General features: G+C 42.0%; 1 long non-coding RNA gene across 1 annotated transcript; it reads right to left on the reverse strand.

The window, feature by feature from the left end:
- Positions 1-1,264: 1,264 nt before the first annotated feature.
- On the reverse strand, positions 1,265-17,358 carry LOC125182335 (uncharacterized). Its single transcript, XR_010832940.1, has 6 exons — positions 16,786-17,358; positions 13,900-14,109; positions 11,344-11,460; positions 7,818-7,999; positions 6,630-6,806; positions 1,265-2,659 (listed from the first exon to the last, which is right to left on the reverse strand). It is a non-coding gene; the product is annotated as an uncharacterized lncRNA (long non-coding RNA).
- Between the last annotated feature and the right edge of the window lie 4,151 nt (positions 17,359-21,509).

Consider the following 21,509-nt stretch of genomic DNA (forward strand, 5'->3'; position numbering starts at 1 on the left):
GGGAAACTCTACCCCTTCCACTGACAAATGGAGACAGGGAGGCCTTTCTGAATGTGCACAAATTCACACAGCAGGTCAAAGTGCTCTGTGCCTAAACAAAACTATTACATTTTGAAGCAATAACTGCTTATGCAGGTGCAAAAACAAGTAGAATCAGCAATGGACTTGTTCCCAGTCCCTTGACAGCCCATACTCATGGGCCTGAGGAGGAGCCTTCAACTTTGCTGCAAGAGCCTTGAGCAGAGTTTTACCATGTGTGGTAGTGCAAATAGCAGCAAGATGTTCAAGCAGACCCCCTTTCTCTTGAGCAGGGAACACACGAGGGGACTGTGGAGGGGCCAGACCCTGGGAGGAAAAAAAAAAAAAAAAAGAAAAGCCAAGGCTGGCTGGGAGCTCTCCTGCTGTGTAGCATGCTCATTAATGTTAAATACTAAAACGGCCCCCTGTCAGGGAGCAGCAAAAGCAGGGCTTCTCCAGAGGCAGAATGAGCTAGGAAATGAGGGTAACCCATGTGCAGCCCCACATCGTCTGAATGGGGCTGGGCTCGATGTTGTGATAGGGTCTATTGATCATCCCAGACAAGGTGAGGTAAATTGGAAAGTGCAGGATCCACCCAGGAAGCCTAACCAGGACAGGGGCAGAAGGTAAAGGCAACCTTGCAGGGCAGGTCTGGAGTCCACCCATGGTGAAAACCAGCCCATAAGCCTGGGCAGCAGACAAATGGCACAGGAACCTCTACAATATGGCTTAGGGAACAACGGGGTGCCCAAAGCTGGCCCAAAATGGGGCTCCTGGACCTGCAGGCAGGGGCTGTGGGTGGTGGTCACAGGTGAGCCTGGTCAGGGCCACTAAAGCCCAGCAGGACCCTGACACAACCCAACCTATACTTTGGGGGGAGATGAGAGTCTAAAGCCCTGTTTAAGCAAGAGATGCTGGTGATTACTGATGACCTAGGTTATACCTTTCAATAAAAAATGTACACCCACTGTTATGCAGAAAGGCGGGCTTCTAGCCAACAGGAGATCAGGTGTTTCTTCAGTACCTGACATCACTTCTCATACAGGCACCTGGTGGGGCAAATGCAGTTCTGCCAAGAAGGTGCAGGACAGTTTTTCCTCTTAATTGTCTACTGCTAAACTGAAAAAAGCAGTTTAATGAGGTAAAGCTTAAAAATATAAAGATATACAAAATGGACAAAAAACAAGCCCAGTTTTACATTTCTTATTGTTTTCATCAAATTAAGCCTTAAACCATTAGCTCCTATTAAAAATTGGGTAAGTCTTTCATGAGTAAGTGGTAGGCTCATTAGCTTGTGTGTCAGTTGAAATGTAAATAAAATTAATGGCTTCAAAAGGAATCTTTCAATATTGAGAAATTAGCTGGCCGTCTGATTACCAAGAATCTGTACGCACATTCTTTTCTTTCACTGATCTGCTCTTTCAACATCAGGAATGGTAACACTCTGGGAACTGTTTACCCAAGATCAGCGTGGTTCAAGTGTTACTTAGGATCTCAGTTAGGATTTCTTGGTTTTTAAATGTTTAGTCCTCCAGGGGAAGTGAAAATGACAGCAGGAAGAACCTGGAGGTATTAAGCACTGCTGTAGCTGGCACTTGATGACAGGAGGGGAATGAACACACCAGGCACTACATTTTATGATATAGCAAACAGGGAAGTTTGTATTAGATTGTATCAACTCTTGCTGCGCCTTAAGCACATCTGAAAGGAAAGAAACAAACTGATGAAAGTTACAGGGTACAAAAGCAAGAAAAGTGCAAGGAGGGAGGGAAGTTGGGAGCACGTGTAAAATGGAAATAAACATTCTGAAGAAATAAGAGACTTGTCACCCCTCATGAAAACTATTGTAAGCGATAGGTTTGCAGTTCAGATAGGAGTGTGCTCCTTCCTTCCTTCCTAGCCCCCGGCCCCACCAGAGATAGTCACTTTGCCCAGACAGGGATGGCTTTGGAATCTGATGAACTGAGCCTCAGGTCAGAGGAGTGAATAGAGTCATCTTCTCCAAAAGAAGGCAGGCAGCCAAGGAGGTGCATAAAGCTAGTATGCAAGAGCCTTCTGCAGATGATTTCTTTAGAAGGGGATCCATCGCATGCACAGGCAATCTTCTCAAGAAATTCTAGAAGCCACAGATTCTTGCTTTCAGAAAGTTAACGTCATGCTGATTTGGAGCCATGAGGCTTACCAGGGCATACTGATTTGAAACCTAAGTACAAGCACTCCAATTCTGAGCACTCAGATGGAGGTTAGACATGCGGAAACTGATAAACAACTTTGAGTCTGTTGTAGGTAACCTTTTCCAAACCTGGATAGATGTTCCATGTGGTCAAGGTCCTGCCCTCCTTGGTAGTGTTACTGAGTGCTGAGAGCAGACCTTTATTTCCTGGTCCCATCATTTGCCATCGGTCAAACTTACAGCAAAGCAGCAGCCCATGGCAGATCAGGTAGGCTGTATGCGCTCTTCCAGAAAGACAAGGTGGCAGATAGCTACAGCACAGTCACCATCCACCCTTGCATTTGGAAATCAGTTGGTTTAGTAAAAAATCAACAACAGAAGACAGTTTGCTCTCCCTTTCCTATGTGTTACCCTCTTCTCCAGTGGGTCGAAGTCCTCTCTTAAAGCTGCAGTCATCCCCGGGAAATCCTAACAGAGAAAGACCCATGTCAGCCTTTCCTGTGCTACTTTCACAATAAAAGTGTAAAGCGGCAACACTGAGTGGGCCGTGAATTCCATAGGCCAAACTATAAACACTGCAGGAATTCAAGGTCCTTCACATTTCACAGAAAGCAAAACCGTGAGACTGAGGAAAACAAGCTAAAGGCTAAGTTAAGATATGTCTACCAGCTCCTAAGAAGGATCAGTTCAAATAAGGAACTGCAGTCACGATTTCCTGCTTGATTGTCACTTTCTTCCAGTGAAGAAATAGTCTGCTACTGGCCCTTGTCAGGAACAAATTACTTTCCCTTCACTGCCAGCTCAGCTCCACACACCCTGCGTAGAGAAGCAACACTGCAAGAAGCCAGTTTTCCCCAGAGGATACGAACTCCACAGACTGGTAATCTGCACAGATAATTTAAAGGGGTAACTTGCTCCTCTGTAGTGTTCTCAGTAAACACAGGGTAGTGGGAGTATAAATTAATTGGAAAAAAATTGTCATACAACATTTTGCATAGGAATTCTCATCGATGAAAAATTTTAATCCCTTGAGAGCAAGCTTAAAGGGTTGTTAAAACAGAGTCTAATCCAGCTGTAACAGAAATGTGATGAAAGAGTCTTGGTATTTTAGCTTGTATTCTTGGACAGATCCAATCAGTACAAATACAAAAAAAAATTTTTTAAATTAACATTAATTACAAAGAAAAATGCTTTGAGGCATATTAATTTAAACCTTCCAATTTGTTTGCTTTCAGCGTGGGCAATATACACACTGAGAAAAAAACGCATTCTGCTCAAAACATCCTCACCTTATCCTTTCAAAAAAATTTAGGTATAAGAGAAAAAGGAAAAACTGTCAACAGTGCGGATCCCAAATGCAAGGCACTCATGCTGGAGAGCTATTCAGAGCTTATTCTACGGTGCAAGCCCAAAGTCCTTACTCAGCAGCAACATTAATGGTAGTTCTGCTGAGGGGGGAGTGCCCTGGGGAGTTCAGGATTTTAACTTTACGAAACAATTTTAATAAACTGAGAACAAAGTCATTAAAGCAATGATGTAAGCTTTAAATGCATTCCATCAAAAAGATATTCCTCTTCAGATGGAAATATCCTAGTTACTTGATTAGGAGGTGCACTTTGGTGCCTTACTTTTCTTTATCAGGATTTGTTCAGCCTAACCGGCTCTCACATTTATAGCTTTACTGTATCTATCACACTTTAGTAAGTCCAGATTTGGACAACTCTTGCCTGCTTACTCATGTTTCTGGACTTGTTCTCTCCTAGGCAAAGAGTAACTTGATCCACGCATCCTGTTGATTCTTTCAATGTCTAAAATTAGGTCTGTGCACGCATGCTTCCTCTACCTGGTGGCATTCTCCCTGGCTCCAGGCACTCACACACAGGCGGGATGCAACAACTGCCCAAGTGTCGCTTTTTGAAGGAGAAACCAAAGATTTATACCTTTTACTTTATGTGCAGGGAAGAGAGCCCAATCCACTCTCACATTCAGCACACATGACAAGTATTATTTTGTTCAGCTAAATGCTTAAAATGATAACAGGCTTTCTGAGCACAAGTGGTGGCATCCATCCTAACGTATGATTATCTATACCCATGACTCTAGCAAGCCCAGACTTGGTAGAAATTACTTGACAGTCATAGGACTGCACGGTTGGAAAGGTTAAAGAGAATCCCCCAGCCTCCCATTCCTCCCTTCCTTCACTCTTCTGTTCCCATGAGGATCGCCTGGGACACCCCTGCTAGAATAACATTTGTCAGAAAGCGGAAGGTAACCCAATGGGAAACATCAGTGAACCTGTGTTTACTTTATTTAGAAATGACACCCCATCCCTGTCCCCCGGGGGAAAACTTCTTTTCTAGACATGACCTCAGAGATGTGCTACACGCACCCTGCACAATTTATCACCATGCTGCCTATAATTAGGTTTGTTAACATACAGCCTAGTGCAGTCTTGTTGACTGGGAACTTAATCAAGTTACTATTGAGTTCTTGTATGCATTGCTTCGGGTGACTGTTTTACTTGTAGAATTATAGCTGCGACCAACGTGAGGAAATTAGCTCTGGACACAAGTTTTTTACTTTTTTCCCCCTACATGTGAAAATATTTAGCAAACAGTGACAATGATGGAAAACAGTAGGAAACAAAATGTTCTACATTAGTATAAAACATGAAAAATGCAGCAAGGACCCTCAGTGGTACAACATGTGTTATGCTGGCTGGCAGTCCATTAGGCTTGATAGACATTTCACTTACCTAAGTCAAATATAACAGTCTAGTATTCATTAATATAAGAAGGGGGTTGTGGAATCAAGCCTACCATCTGGTTAGAACGACAGAATAATCTACAACTCATGATTAGGTCTAAGGAGTGGAATTTCACTTTAATCTTTTTCATTGCTCGAAATTTCCATCTGCACAGTACGGCACATCATTTTTCTTCAAGACAAATGTGCTGTTTTTCATGTTCCAAAATTAGATCAGAAGAAAACGATTAATCATGTCATGGCCTGGGAAAGGAAACAAAGCCCTGATATTTCTCTCTCTCCCCCTCTCTCTCACTAGCTCTGGCTGTTTGCAAGGTCCTTTCTTTCCCTGCCTTGATTTTCATCACAACTTTCAGAGATTCACATTGTGTTAGGCTAGGAACGTTCAGGAAACAGGAATCTGAAATAAAGACATGGCTTTGATTTGCATAGCCATTTTTATTTTCCCCTTGCATCTCCCTCCCCCCCAAGTTTGCCACTTCATCTTTTCCTTGTCTCTGCCTCGCTCCCTCCCTCTCCGCCCCCTACCATGTGCCCCCTGGCACAGGACGACAGATGGTGACCTGTTTGCATGTGACACCGTAACTGAATCTAAACTCAAGGAAACAAGTCACCGGGCTGCAAATTAGTGAGACCACACAACTGTCAGGTGGCAGTCCCCTTTGACAGTTGTAGGCCATTATAGGAACATTGATGTTTTCGCAGTGTGACAAAAAGGAATCCTTTTTGCAGCAGACCTGTCTGTCAGCTGGCTCTCAAGTCATAACAAATCCCTGGCACTCAGCTGAGGCTGAACATTCGCAGCGTCAGGAGGATGATAAATGACCTGCAGGGCTTTGAAGTGCCTTGGCAGTTCAGATGGGTCCGCAGTGCTGACAGAGAAATATACACAACAGCGTAACCAATAATGAGAACATTAAACATTCCTGCTTTGTGACAGGCTGACAGAAAAACCCAGCCTCACATCAATCATCTTTGGAGATATAACCTTGACAATTAGCCCCCTCTCTGATACTCAGAGTAACCTTTTTTTTTTTCCTCCCCACCCCCCTTCTTTTTCTTTTTTTTCTTCTTTTGCCTGGCTTATCTTCCATAATTTTTTTTTCTGGTATGGCAGAAAGGGAAAAAACAGCAGAAGGGAAAAAAAAAAAAAGCCCACATCAAAAAAGATCTTTTCCTTTTCCTCCATGCAAAAATAAAATATGCTAGGACAAAGTTTATTTGATGGACTTCCACCTATTTCCCTTTAGGAGAAAGGAATTTATTTTTTGGCCCTATCTACCAAAGCATCTGTCACTACAAATACTCCTAGCAGAATTTTGTTTACATTTTATGCTTATTTTGTTCCTTAGTTTTTTTTTTCCCTTCACCAACTCTTACATTCATATCAGTGCATTCTGTTGTCAAGCATCTTTTCCACTTGTAAGAGTGAGATGATTAAGCAGGCAACTGTCCCCTTGTTACTGTATTCTAGGATCATTCAATAAAACAGATATAATCTCTTTTCTTTTCATAACCTTGTGTTTTCTTCTTTTTGTATGTGCCTGTGCATTGGTTTGCCATTTCTTAAATCCTTTTTACAGAGCAAAAATAATCTCCAAAGGACAAACGAAAGATGCAGCTAATCCTCCTGAAAACTAAACACTAAATACCCCTCTGGAATTATTCTCACCAAAGTGCTGGAATGAATCCTGATGTTGAGGGTGCTCTCTCTGTTCACGGACAATTCCTCTTGCTTTACTCAGCATAGGATTGGCAGGAATTTGTCCTGGTGCACACTACCTCTTGCCAGTACTCTCCTGATGGCAGAGGACTTCAGGCAGTCCGGTCAACAGGAGCGGTCTGTGCTCTGTAAGACATGAATTAGGCTCCTGGGCACTTTCTCTGCTCCTTCCCTGGAGGCTTCAGTCTCCCAAGTTGTTACTTGGAGCCCCACAAAGAGGTTTCAAAGGAGTTTAAGCACCTTTGTGAAATAGCCTCAAACAAAAATGAGTTTCAAAATGGTGTTTACTGCAGTGGTATTCATCTAGAGGAATGCTAAAAGCCTTCTGTCATTGAAATTAGTAGCAAATCCTCTAAGGTGTGCCATGTTCAGGTCTTTGTCTCCATATTCCCTAAGGTAGTTCTGCTTTGCTTATGCAATGACAAACATGCACTCTTGCTCTCAAGCACAGCACAGCTCAGATACTTTGATGTTAAGTTCAGGCAGCGAAACAGATTTACACACAACCAAGCACTTGTAAATTAAAAAAAGCTGGGTTTCTAACCCTGAGGTAAAGCCTGTCCCCAAGGCCAGTTTTCCTACACATACTTTAAGGTCCCTTTGCAATGCTGGTGTAGTGGAAAGAAGATGAAAAGGAGACAAAAACCTAGGCCTTCAACACAATTATAGAAGAGCCAGCTATAAACCCAGATGACGCTGCTGGAATAATTCATTCCAGAGTCTGTCAGCTGAGTCCTGCTGCTGTCAAAGTATGTCCTGTGCACGTGGCCACAGCTGCTGACTTCACTACTAGGAGAGGTCAGTGTGAAGGAGAAAAGAAAGGTAACAGAAAGAGGATCAACAGCAAGTGGCAAACACTGTTCAGCAATTGCATGGCCTCATATGCACTCCAATTATATTATCCCGATAAAGATTCAAACTATGCTGTGCAGGTTTCATAAAATAGCAACAGAAGATCGGCCTTTGCAGGACTGGGAGGAGCCATTTTGCTTTCAAGCAAGTACTTTTTAAGAGACCAGGCTGACAGTGCTGGAAATAGAAAACCTCTTTGCGTCTGTTATACTTGGCTAGTGGCTACTGACTGACTTTGTTACAGCACACGGATAACATACTGTGTTACCACATCACACAGCCTACCTGGAGGGACTGGAGTGGGACATCGTGACTGCTAAATCCTGCTGAGGCTCTGGAAAGCCCAGACAGGTTAACAGCACAGCCCAGTGCCTGCTTGGTGCGAGCTGAGGATCCGGCAGAGCTGGGCAGTGGAGGACTGCATTCAACAGCAGGAAGCTCCTCTCTCCTTCCTCCAGGTCTGAGACCTGTTTCTTGCAACAAAGGGACATCACTCAAACTCTGGCTTGTCTGATGAGAGAGTCATAAGTTAATTTGCACCACTGATTTTCCAAAGATTGATTTCTTAACTCATTAAAGCTACCGCTTTGTTTGTTATGAGTCTGACTCACAACTGGAGACCTTTTCTCACCATGATGGCCAGTGCAAAGGCAAGGGCACTCCCAGCCCACACACTGCATTCGTGCAGTCTCTCAGGTACTTGTTTCACCTGTTTCACATACTTTAAAATAAGTGACTGTACCTCACTTCTTAAATTCCAAGGTACTTCAGTTCCAGGCCTGCCAGCCAGGCTGGATGATACTGTCCCTTCTGCTGACAGGAGCACAAAGCGGGGAGCCTACGAGACACACTCATTGAGCCACAGGCCTGTCACAGGCAGGCTCTGGTGGAAGCAGGTAAGATTTTCAATCCCTGATCATTGAAGTCTCAGAAAGTATATCCTCCCACCCTACTCCAGGACGATGCTTTATGGCCTCTCCTGCACTATCACCAGTAGCTGTGTTTGGTTACTGGGTGCTGATGACTGAATCTATAAAACATCTTGGGAAGAAAAATGCGTGGAGTAAATGAACACTTTCCTTCCAGCAGCTTTCTTCCATCTGCCAAACAGCAGAAGAGGACAGACCACTTTCAGTACTTTTCAACAAAGAGAGGGATGAGAGGCTCCCCCTTTGTCACTGGCAGGGACTAGGCAGGGAGCCCACGCTTTTTGCAGCTAGTATTATGGAGTTTGTACTGTAGAACACCAAGGCTTTGGGAGTTGATGGATGCATTCAGATCCCACCCTAACAAGACTGCCAGTGGAAAGGGAAGATGACTTATACCATGTGCTGAGAAAGAAACTGAGGTAGAATGCAACCGTCTACTTGTTTTCTTCTGACCATGTTTGGAGGACCGAGCAAACATCCGGCATGTCCAAACATCTGAGAGGCCCTGAAAGCAGACCGTGGCATAAACCAGCCAGTCATCACGAAGCCTAGAGAAGGATGAGTCTGGAGAAGCCATTTGGCTCCTCTGTTAGACAAGGAGGCCATCATTTTTTTGTCTTTTTGATGAAATCTTTGAGAACCAAATCATGCTGGATTTATACAAAACTAATCAGATCTCCTGGACCCCATAATTCTCACTCTGACATATTATTCGGTGCATGGCCTTTAGTTAATTACCACTCCTTGCCTCAGTTTCCTCACAAACAGGAATGGATGCATTCAAATTTTACTCACCTGAGAGACGTGCTGTAAAATTTAATTAAGCCCTGAAAAGCACTCTGCAATTGTGAGATGAAAAGGTGCCATTAAAGGCTTCAAGTATTATATTTCACTAAGACTCCCAGAAATATTTTGGATGGAGTTAAAGAGAGAAAATAAAAGGGGAATAAATCATAAACATTGCAGCATAAATGCTGCCCACCCCTTCTTATCTGTAACTCACAAGGCATATAGATTACATCTAAATAATCCTTTGTATGAGAAACTGTCCATACATTTGCACACAAGATGTAAGGACAATGCTGGTTTTATATGAAAGGGAATATACATGTTTCCTTGCACACACTCAGTGAAGTTAAAAGGGTTAATAAAATATAAGTTGAGATCAAAAGAAATCTGAGGTGACATTTTGGCCTTGAGGCCTTCTCTTGGCTGTGGGAAAACAGAACGAGGCTGCTCTGTAACCTACAACTGGAGTACAATTAGGCGTGTTTTCAGACTGCATGTATTTTTCTAGGTTAAATCTGTATAGATATGAGCATATGCACTGAAAGCACCATGAATTTAGTTTTTCCAGTGGAAAATTATTAACAGTGTTAAACATGGAGACAAGCTGAGAAAATTCAAAGTTATGTAATTAGAAGATTATACACGCCCAGATCAGAACCAGATAAAACATTAAAATCATCATAAAATGCACTCAGAAGGGAAGGGCTTCATGCATGTGTGTGCAGCTGCAGTGTCATGCACACATCCTGAGGACAACTAGAAGCACTTGGCTTTTCATCTTTTGACTGGAGACCTCTGCAAGACCTATGCGTTACAGCACGAAGAACCACACACTCTATCAAACCTTGTTATTTACATAACACATGGCAGGGAGCAGTTATAGAATAAATCAATACTTTGTGATATTTGTTACAAGCCACATGGCACAGCTGAGCATTTCTAAGGCCTTACCCAAGGTCTGGCTTAAAGGAAGCTAGTTACAGCTATATTAAAATTGCCTAATAACTGAGGTTCCCAGACAATTGCACTGAGCCTTTTTTTTTTTTTTTTTTTTTTTTTAACTGGACTGTAGCCTAGTGAGGACAGGGCTTTCATTTACAGTTGGGGTCCTGTTCTGTCCCTCTCCAACAAGAACTCTATTTCTGTGCGAACTACAAGCTGATCTTTCCCTGCTGTCCTCCTCTCCAATAACCCTGATTCCTAAGCATAGCTGTGGTTACAGCTGTGGGTGATCCCTCCAGATTCAGTGAGATGCTTAATAAAGAAATCTAATTGTTCACTACTGAGACTCTGAATATCCACACCCCTGTGTAGGGACAGCAGTGCAGCTGCCAAGTGGGACACTGATACAGTCTTTTCCCTTAGGTCTCTGGATTAGGAGGCCTTATGTGAAAGTGGAACTTCCAGAGGATGAAGAAGAGAAGCACCTCTCTCTCTTTGTTGAGAGTATGAAGAACCTAGACACCTACCTCATACATGCAAGTTAGCTGCCTAAAGTTCGACAATGTAAGAAAACTAATGCTGAATGCTCTACACAAAAAGCTGTGGGCATCAGGAACAACTCCCATACAGACTATCTGAGCTGATACTGATATGATCTAAGCCTCACTTTCCTCTCTTCTATCACTTAGAAATTAGATTTTTGTTTAAAAACACCATCAGGGAACCCAAGCAATCTCTCCAGTTTCGGGGTGCTAAAGCATATTCATTAAAATGCCCAGTTTGGAGAAGGCGATGTTTTAGAACACTAACAATGCTTAAAATGCAACGTTAACAGTTCTACAGGCCAGAATGGCTGAACGTGTGACAACACTCAACAAGCTTGAAATTCACTGGGACAAGGCCCACACTTTCCTTTCATATTAGCTCAGCACCTAGCACCTGCTTCATGATTAGTCCTAATAAAGTATCTAAAATACAACATATCAGTAACTGAAAAATATGATCCTTGATACAGTGGATATAGTTGTTACATAATTGGAAAAATTATCTAAAAGCCACTGAGCAAAAACTCCTCTCAGAATGCAAGACATAACTTGTGTTGTGTAAAAAGAAAAGCAGTAAGCAAAGCGTCTTGTTCTGTTTTTTCTTACCTAATAAGAATGTAGGCAACCACAGACGGAGGGAGGAGTAAGCAATTCACGAAGACGTGTCAGGCCAGTAAGGAATCTCCATTGAAGCCAAGTACAGGATGGAGTAACCTGCATGAACTGTGAGGTTGCAAGAAGCAGTAACAAGCAGGTTGCATTAGGAACTTGCAAGAAAAACTCTTCTTACTAAACTGTGGAAAAGCTAAATTTATAAAAAATGATGTATGATATTTACAAGTTAGTAAATCATTTAATGGAAAGTCAACTGAAATATTCAACTACGCTTATTTAGATGCTACCAGAAAACTAGGTCTAAAAACTTTAAAAATTCAGCCTTTTCTTTATTCCTTTTCTCAGAGTTCATACATTAGTCATCTGCTGCCTCAGCTGTATCAATGATTTTTTTTGTCTTGCAGCTTTCTTACTCCCTTTGTTTCAATGGACATTTTGATTATTCTTCTCTTTTCATGTCCTTCCTTCTCAGCTCCTTGATTTCCAGTTATTATAAATCAAGTTCAAAACACCATTTTAAAGCACTGCAAAACACTGCCCTTGGACCTCTTTCTTTACTACTTTTTTTCATTAGTCCCACTCCTTAAAAAAAATACCAGGCTTGTTTGGACCATCTCAGTATTTTTTTCCTACCACAGTCTTTATTTTTCATCTATGTCATGAAATATGTTTATGACAGCTTTGAATTCACTTTTGCTAGAGGCTTCCCACAGAAAACTCAAAAACTCATACATTCAGTTGTACAACCATGCCCCCACTCCGTAACTATTTATGCTATTTCTCATGTTTGAGATGTCTGTAGACTAAATTTTTCAGAGCAAAGAAAGCATTAATTGACGTCTGTAATTTCTATTGAGTGGTCCTGTATGCTTCCATAGTGTCATATACATTAAACATATCACCAACCCACTCACAAATAAATGCTTTTAGGGAACTTCCCATTGGGAAATTTGTAGGGACTGTGTTAAACTCAAGTTTTTAATAGTTCATTAATATTTTAAAACCACTGATCAGGTGATACAAAGAGCCGAGACAATAATTAAATTTGCAGATGATACTAAATTAGGAAGTGTTGCAAACATAAGTGAAGACAGAGAAATAACACAGAGGACCTAAGAAAGCTTAGAAATAAGAGCAGGAAATAACAAAATGAAATTCATCCGAGAAACATGCAAAGGTACAGTACATCTGGGGGAAATATTTCAAAATTAAATACCAAAAGTAATCCGATCTTGTGGTTCAAGGTGTAAACTGATTGCCACAGCTGAAATAATCCTCTCAACCCTCCTGCTCAGCAATATGTAACTGGCAAGGTACATTATGAAGGGTTTTGAAATATCAGGCACAAGTTATTTTTGGAGGCAGGATGCTGAAGAGGAGGCCTGTCTCTTATAGAAAATCCTCTGCAACATGTTATTCAGGGAAATAGCCAGGTACATTGATGGCACATTCCCGCTCTTGGGCAAGCAAAATATTTGCCTACTTCTCCTTTCACACCCAACAACTACCTTCATCCTCCTGCTCTTATGCCTACAGACAATTTAGCACAGACAGGCTGGGCAGAGACATGGTGGCAGTGGCACTAGTGGGTTAGAACAAGTTGATGAGAACTGGGGATGGGGACGGCAGGCTGGTTAGAGGATGAGTTATCGGGGCTCTTAGCATTCCCAACCTCTGAGAAACTGCCTGAGCTACTTTTCAGTCTCAGCGGCTACAGGGACTGCTATACAAGACAAGCAGTAATGTTGTCAGAAACACAGAACCAGATATTCAGTTGATGGCAGTCACGGTTTTTCTGCTGACTTCAAAGAGAATAGCAAATTTAATGTGAGTTTGCAGTGAAATAGGATACTGAAATGCTTCACTGCAGCTTGGTTTCCATCCTCCAGCTCACCACAATCAGAAACTAGGGAAGAGATGAGGCTTTGTACAGCATTTATAAAACCACAGCAAATACATCACAAGGCTTTGGCCCTCAAATACCATCAACTTATAGAGAAGCTGGAAGGAGTTGGATGGAAATCAACAACAAAGAAGGATCTCAGATAGATGGACTTCGAAGAAAGTCACTATCGTCCTTTGTTACACATGAAACAAAGAGCAAGAAATGTCATTAAAATAAATAAATTAATGATATCTCTAGAGCAAATCACTCTCCCCCTCTCACTGCTTCAGAGCAGAGCTTCTACCTAGGAATTAGCTTCTTACTACATATTTAAATAAACAGCACATATATCCTTACACATTCTCTACCCTTTTCTTCCTAGATAAACAATCTGAACAGGAATGAAATTAGACACTGAGATGAGCCATGGGTTTCACCACTCATTCAGATCTGTTCATTGTCTAACCCAACCATCACGTTCAGTTTATTTAATTTATTATGAAATTCCAGAGGTGCGAATAGCTGGACGATAACTTAAGGACCCTTCGCAGCTGGATTTCCTCCCATCACCAAGGCTGTGGTACAGTTCCACACAGGCCAAGAACAGGATTTCATAGAAATTAAATTCGGATTGGATATCTCTCCGAAAAGATTTGACGTACCTTAAAAAACAAATCATACAATTTTTCAGGAACTTTTTTGAGTCAAATTTGCAGTTTGTGTCAAGCTAAGGTGACAGCCTTTTCTTCCATCTGATCAGTCTGAAGCAAGTAGTCTCCCGTGGGGCAGCTATCCTTCAAAAGTCATACTGACACATGTTGAAATACCCATTTCATCCTGGTCTCATGGAAATTAGCTTTCTGACGGTATTTCTGATAGCAAATGGAAAGGAACAAAAAGGAAAAAACAAATTTTCTGAATTATTTCATTACAGCTGTTGTCATCTTCTCACACCAGAGTGGGCTGGAAGCTCCAGGGAGAATTTCTCAGTGGGACTGAAAGCATCTAATGAAAAGATTGTTAACATGTAGGTAGAACAGGGGTAAGGATGGACTCTGGTATAGACCAATACTTGGACTTGAAGTTAGTTGGTCTATTCCTAACTGTGCCACATACTTCCTGAATAAACCCAAACAAATCACTTTATATGTACCTTAATTCCAGATCTGTGAAGTTAGAACTTTCTCAGCTATGCCTATTCATGCTGCAAGCTATGTAAGTAGACAACGCATCTCACAACAGGAGACAGACTTTGAATGGAGGAGAGAAGGGATTTCCAAAGCAGGCAAGACTATTGCAGGTAATAGACACTGTCATGTCTCATTATACAGGTATGTCTACAAAATCTTCTCCAACCAGAAGAGGGAGAGTATCTGTGGTTTGCAACCTCTGGACCAACAATTCATTATGAATCACTTTGGGTGGGCTGAACTTGCATTCAATCATTTCAAAACCTATGCAGAGGTTATGGGTAGCACCATTATGCACAGTCAAATAGCTTTGGCTCTCTATGGTTCGCAGGTTTTCCAGCAGTCACAAACCCCCACCCTCCACAAGCTCTTTATAGTTGGGCATGAAGATGGAAATGCAATTGTTATATAATGGAGGGTGGTGCTTGATGCTATCAGGGCTTTTAATATTAGCCTCATGGCTGCAGGGTCTGAGCACTTCCAGCTCCAGTTTGGTGCTGGCATAATCCAACCGTCTGATAAGGAGACCTGCAGGCAAAGTTGTGGTTATGAAACCTGAGATGAGCAGATCTTCTATCTGTATAATGAGCTAATTAAAAATTAATTTAAACATAGTCTGTATAAAGTGCTGAAGCATATGATGTGGGGTATAATCCTATGCTGGATTTGACAATCCACAACTGCTACTGTATATTCAGTGTCTACGGACAAAATTACATGCTCCTTCTGCCAGACTTCTTGAAAATTTTGCCTGAGAACTTGAGGATCTGACTCAAGGATGCAGACTGAATGGTTAGTTCATGTGATGATGTGCAGAGATAAGAGCTCAAATCTAAAGGTCGTTTGGCTGCATTTGCACAATCATGCTGCTCTTGGACTGAGAGATGTTCTCCAAAGTGATCATAGATACATCTGCTGTCCTTCCCCGCCATTCCTGGTTCCAGACTGTTCATGCTGAGCCAGCTTGGGTCCCTCAGCACTTACACCGTTGATATACCCCTGAGGTATTTTGTCTGCAAGGCATGGAGGCCTCTGGGAGCCATGTGGAAAGCTAAAGGCAAGCTCAGATTGCATTCCTCTGCCAGCAAGTCTCAGTCGTGGCACAGACATAGATGAGGTGTCTGGAGCAATGAAAGCAGAAATCACTGTGGTAGGTGTGCACTGAGGAAGTCATGCAAGTGCTGTTTGGACAGCCACCTACCACAAGGCACAATTGAGCCCTGCCCCAAATTAGGTGCTAATTTTCTACTGCAGAGACATACAGACTAGTGAATTCTCCTATCTCTGGCCCTATAGCAGCCAGGCCAAAGCTATGACATGATTTTATGGCACTGCTTGAAGAACAAACTAGAGGTGTTCCCTTGCTTGTCTATTTCTTAACAAGATATTGAAATAGCCTAGATTAAACACATACAGCAATGGACTTGTGTTTTGGTTCGAGTGAGGACAACTCGGTGGTTGCCTTTGGCTTGGAGACTGAAAGCGATATGAGTTCAGCTATATGAAGTAAGATAGGAATAAAAGGATTGCTTCTGAATATACTTAATGTGATAATTTCTGAATGTGAAAACAAACACTATAACTGACGTTTCACATAGCATAGGTATGTTGGTAATTTGTTTACTATATTAGTAAATAAAACATTTTCCCTTTTGCTCAATAAACAGGTTAATTAATTGTGTGGAGATATATCCTAGAGACACAATTACGTAAAAATTACACATGGCTACACTTTTGTGGTGTTACCAGCTACAGAATCCCTATGACTCTTGATAGGAATAGCCTCAAACAGTCCAAGCAGAACAGAACAGCATTCATATGAAATAATATCCTATGTTTTGCATATTCAGGAAGCTAGGAATCTTTCTCAAACAGCACAAGCACATTTGGCCATCACTCACCATCATCGATCTGCCAGTGTTCCCAAAGCAGGAAAGACACAGAGGCACCAGGACACTCTGTGTTGCAGTAGAGGAGCCCAGGGATGGTAACTCTGACTCCTTTGGGTCAAGAAAGTGAATCAGAAACAAGAGGTACCATGCCCTGCCTGAGATGCACAGTATCTAATTTGAGAAATAGCCTTCCATTATCCTCTTGAAGACAAACTAGTAAGGAATCAACATAAAAGAAACCCACATTTAATTCACTGATTCTAGTCAACTACTGTGTATTGCTCATAGAAGTGTATTGCTCATGGAAGCTCACAAAGCAGCTAGCAGGTTCCCGTGAAAAGGAACGTCTGTGCACTTTCTCGGCTGTACTGTCAGCAAGTTACCTTTGTTCTGTGCTACCTACAATGACTTTTCATAAAATTTTAAACCAGATTCATTTTTTATTTTCTCTTCCCAGCGTACTTACACATAAAGAGAGGATGAGGATCACAGTCATCAGTTATGGCCCTCTGTCCCTACAGGGCTCTCCACCACAACAACAAGGCTAGAGTTCTTCTGTACAAGAGGTGGGATCTCCCGTGGGCTGTTCATGACTTCATTATGAAATGAAGAACAATCATCCGAAAGAGCTAAATAACACTGCAAAACTTAGCCTCTTCTGCTCCGTGCACATAGTGCATCTCTTTGACCTTGCTTGCTCTGACATAAAAAGGAATGACACGCAGATGATTAATTAGAGAGATGACCATATGACAAGAACATATACAGAGTGGAATATATAATAAGAGATTGAATAAAACAATCCTCCTCGCCCCTTCCCCACACGTATATGCCAAAGATTTGGTGGTTCCTGACAATGAGCTTAACATTTACCAGACAAGATCTGTTTGGTGCCTTCCCTGTTGGAGCTGACCAAATTTGTGATGGTTTTCTGTCACAAAAGCAAAGCAATGTATTTACTGTTGAGCACATAAATGTAAGTTAAAAAAGAAAAAAATCCTCTTGGTCATAAAAAGAAAGCAATCCTATCATGTCCTGCTCCAACCTGTACCTCACACATCAGACCTCTGTTTTATTTTTCCTTATCACACATAACCTTGCTGCCTACTTTATACACAGAGAAATTTTACTTTAAAGTTTTTGAACATCTGAGTGAATTTTCAGACAATGCTGAATAATTCCCCAGGAGCTGTTTGGAGTTGACCTACAGTCCAAACTGTTGAACACAGAGGCTTACCACAACTGCTTCCCACAAGGAATGAACAGAACAAGGTTCCTGTGGCAGCGTAATCAACTCATGCACAGGAATCATTCTGAAGACCCATAATTCAACTGCTACAAATGGAATTATGGAATTTGCCTATATTCCTTTTTCTCAGCTTCATTAGAAAGGGAAGAGCAAAGCACTTTTCATGAGTGAAAGATTTTTAAAGCAGCATTATTTTATATTTTATTTTATTATTTTTAATTTTAATTTGCTGTAGATAGGTACTCAGTGGCTGAATCTTGTGTAGGGGTCCACGCAGCAAGGCTTTATTATGCTGCCTCTTTCCATGCACATCTATACAATTTTATTTTATTTTCACCTGCTGAAAAAATCACCTAACAAGCAAACTGAGCCCTAAACAGAAAGTATGGATGCAGCTACAGTAAGGATGTGCTTTCATGGCCAGCTTCATCTAGCTGAACTGTGAAATGCTGCTGAAGGGACAGATCCCTCCTTTCCACCTTTCCTCCCCCTCGCCTGCCTCTCCTGCACCCTTTGTGTCAGCACACGTGGTTGCACACCTCAGCGGCCACCCAGATCTGTTCTCCGTGCAGCTGCCTGCACAGCTGGAGGAGTGCTGCTGCTGAGGACAGACACTCACCCTTTCACCACCTTTTCAGCAGCTTAGAAACAGATTAGCCTTTGGCTGATACAAAACTATCCCTGAGTATCACCCCTTTTTGGTGACAGAAGTAAACAAAAAGCCAAGAGGTTCCCATGTTATTTGCTGTGCAACAAATCATATTACTGATAAAGAGTAAGAATTTGGGATACCTGCCTTTATGATAACATGGTCATTCTTAATACAAACGGCAACGGATAGAAGTCAGACAAATGTTTGTTTCAAGAGATGGGACAATAAATAGGAAAATCAAACCAAGCGAAATGACAGTCTAGGAGCAGATTTTGTGGACAGAGAACTGTAAGGCTTAAACATTCATTTTTCATTACTTTCTCATCTTCATCTCAGAGAACACTACTTCCAAAATAATATTTAATATTGGTGTCACGCTAATTAGTACTACATGAGAAGCTGACTTAGAAGGCAGATCTAAACCAAATGGTGGCAAGGCAATACACTAGCAGCTTCGGCAGGATTTGGATTATGCTTTTAACATTTGTTTCTTCCTGTTATGTGTCTCTCACTCTCTGCTAACTCCCGAGGGGAGACTGCAGAAAAACTCCAAGATGTGGAAAAAGAAAAATCTACAGAACTTCAGAATGAAAAGTGCCAAACCAACTTTTTTTTAGAAACAGAAAATCTTATTATTGTGGGAAAAGAGTAATTAAAATCCTTTTCAGAGAAGGAATTAAATAATAGGAGGAAAAGGGACAGCTTCCTCTACAGCAGTTAGCGCTATCCATTATCAGTGCCAAGATATCAGATTAGATAGATCACCACTCTGATCATGACTGGCGACTTCTATCTAACTCATTGCCCTACCCATCATCACGGGTAGAATGGTGCTTCAGCAAGAAAGTCTTGCAGGAAAGCAGGAACACAGTGCTCTGCTCTGCAATAGGACATACAGGAGCAGTTCCTACCTCTGTCAGGAAGAGATGCATGAATACCTGGTTCCAGGAAAGCTGGGGTGAGAGCATGTAGAATGCAACTACAGAAAGTTTAAATCAACAGGTCTGGAAATTTGGCAAAGACATTGCAGACAGACAGCCCAAGGGTTGCATGGCAGCTCCAGGACTAGTATAAATCGGATGAGCACCACTCAGCTCAAGGGAACCTGCCAATACACAACAGATGAACACCCACTCATTTGCAATACTCCTCTGAATCTTGATATTTGAACCATTTGGATCTCCATCAGCTTCCTAATGCTTCCTCCAGGCCAGGAAGAAGGTGAAAACAGTGTCTGCAAAACACTATGATATTCACAGCGCAAAGAAAAATAAAATCACATTTGATCATGAAAGCTGATCCTCCATTTTCATACAACGCTGAATACAGGAAGAGACGATGTAAGAATAAGAAACTTTGTCCTGTTCTTTCACACCCCCGCACTCTGAGTACTTTCCTGCTGCTGACAGAAATGAAAATCAGGCCTGGATGAACCAAGTGCAGATACCCAGAGGCACCAGAGCAGTACTGGGCCCCTCCCAATACCACACTGCAGTTCAAAGCTGTGAAAGACTGCAGAACTCCCACCGTGCTGCAGTTTAGCTCCCCACCCAAAAAGCCATATACCTGGCAGCATACTCTCCTCAACATGTCTCTGCTATGACAATAATCTCAGATCTTCTCTGCCTTCTGCCAGTATAGTCACATACTGCTATTACTGTGCACACACGATGAGCATCTCTGCTCCTCCTGCTCACTGTACCTCCAGATGCAGGTGTCAGCCAAAGCTCTTTTTGCTGAGCTTTACTGACTGCTTCTGTCCCAGCTAGCTCCCACTTTACACGTTTACCCTGGTGGTTGCCTTTCTAGACAACAAGGCTGTTTTAATAATTTTTTGAGACAATGGGCTCAGTGGCAAATGGGGACCTTGATAATGCCAGGGAGATCAGACTTCATGTGGTGTCGCTCCATGTATGTGTAGCAAGTCCACTGTGCACATGCAAATCAAAAAAAAAAGCAAAAAAGCAAAACAAAGCCTTTTCAAAATGTAGCAGGATTTCATCCAAGGTTGGGAAGTTCATTCCTTACCGTGGTAAGGTCTCAGATACCTAGAACATTGATTTAGCCAGTATATTACCAACAGCATAAGATAGGTCCAAGTAGCGAGACCTGACTCTATTAATAATCAGCATCCAAAACAAATGGAATTGCCAACCTGTTACAGAAAGTTGGGCAGGTCCCATACTCTGTTTAGAGTTGAATTTTACAGTATTTCAGGGCTGATGGTGAGAAGGTTCAAATACAGAGTTCTAGGTTTCCCTTGACATAGCCTCAGTAAAACTATCATGGTTCCCCTAACCCCAGTGCTTTCCCAAGATGCTGCTCTGGTGTGTGCTGAAGGGCTGGGAGAAGAAAGGAGTGGAGGAGGAGAAAGAATTTCCTCATTCTTTCTTACTGCTCTTCCTGTTTTCATGACCGTGTATTCAGAGGATTGCCTTTCCACAAGCAAACAACCAGAGACAAGCTCACCCCAAATGTATGTTCTCTCATGTTTCAAGCACTTGCTCTCTGTTCCTGCTGAATGTTTAGTTACAGCATGAAAAATGGATATGTGGAATGAAGACATTTCCCCTTTGACTAGCACATTTGCAGAAGGTATGTCAAGGATCTGAGGCAAGGGGTATGGGCAAGCTTTCAAGAAAGTTTTTCCCCCCTTCTGCTTTGCTTGCTTATTGGAAGAGCAATAAATATCAAGCAGACAGGCCCTTCTCACAGTTACAAAGCCTACCTGTAACTGAGCTGGATAATTAGCAGCCTTGAAGATGATATATGACTTTCATTACCCTTTGGGACTGGAGACTAAATGAGGACAGAGCTAATTGCCGTGCAAAGCAGTTTGGCATGAATGAGAAAAATGCAGGCGCTGTCTCCTGCCAAAAAAGGGCCCTATTGCTGCTCTGATCTCATGGCTGGTTTTTGCCGCAGGAGTTCACTTGGTGTCCATAAATCATGGTCTGCTTACAGCTGAAACTGCACTGAGTCATCAACATGCAATAAGCTGAGTGACAGATTCCAGCCTGACTACATTAGAACTTCAAACTTAGTCCTCCCCCCGCAACACTACCCATACTTAACAGAAAATTAAACCCAGACTACACAGACATGAAGGCAGTGAGAAACACAAGGCTTGTTTACTTGACAATAGTTTTTTAAGACTAATGTTTCCAGGAAATAGCATCATACGTTTTGAAAGGGAGAGGGCCACAAGTACTGAATTTCTAAAATGACCCACTGCTATAGCATTTAGTTTGTCCTTCCTCATATAATTGCTGATTAAAATGTATTACCC

Source organism: Anser cygnoides, chromosome 7 (assembly GCF_040182565.1).
Source record: "Anser cygnoides isolate HZ-2024a breed goose chromosome 7, Taihu_goose_T2T_genome, whole genome shotgun sequence".
Taxonomy (NCBI): domain Eukaryota; kingdom Metazoa; phylum Chordata; class Aves; order Anseriformes; family Anatidae; genus Anser; species Anser cygnoides.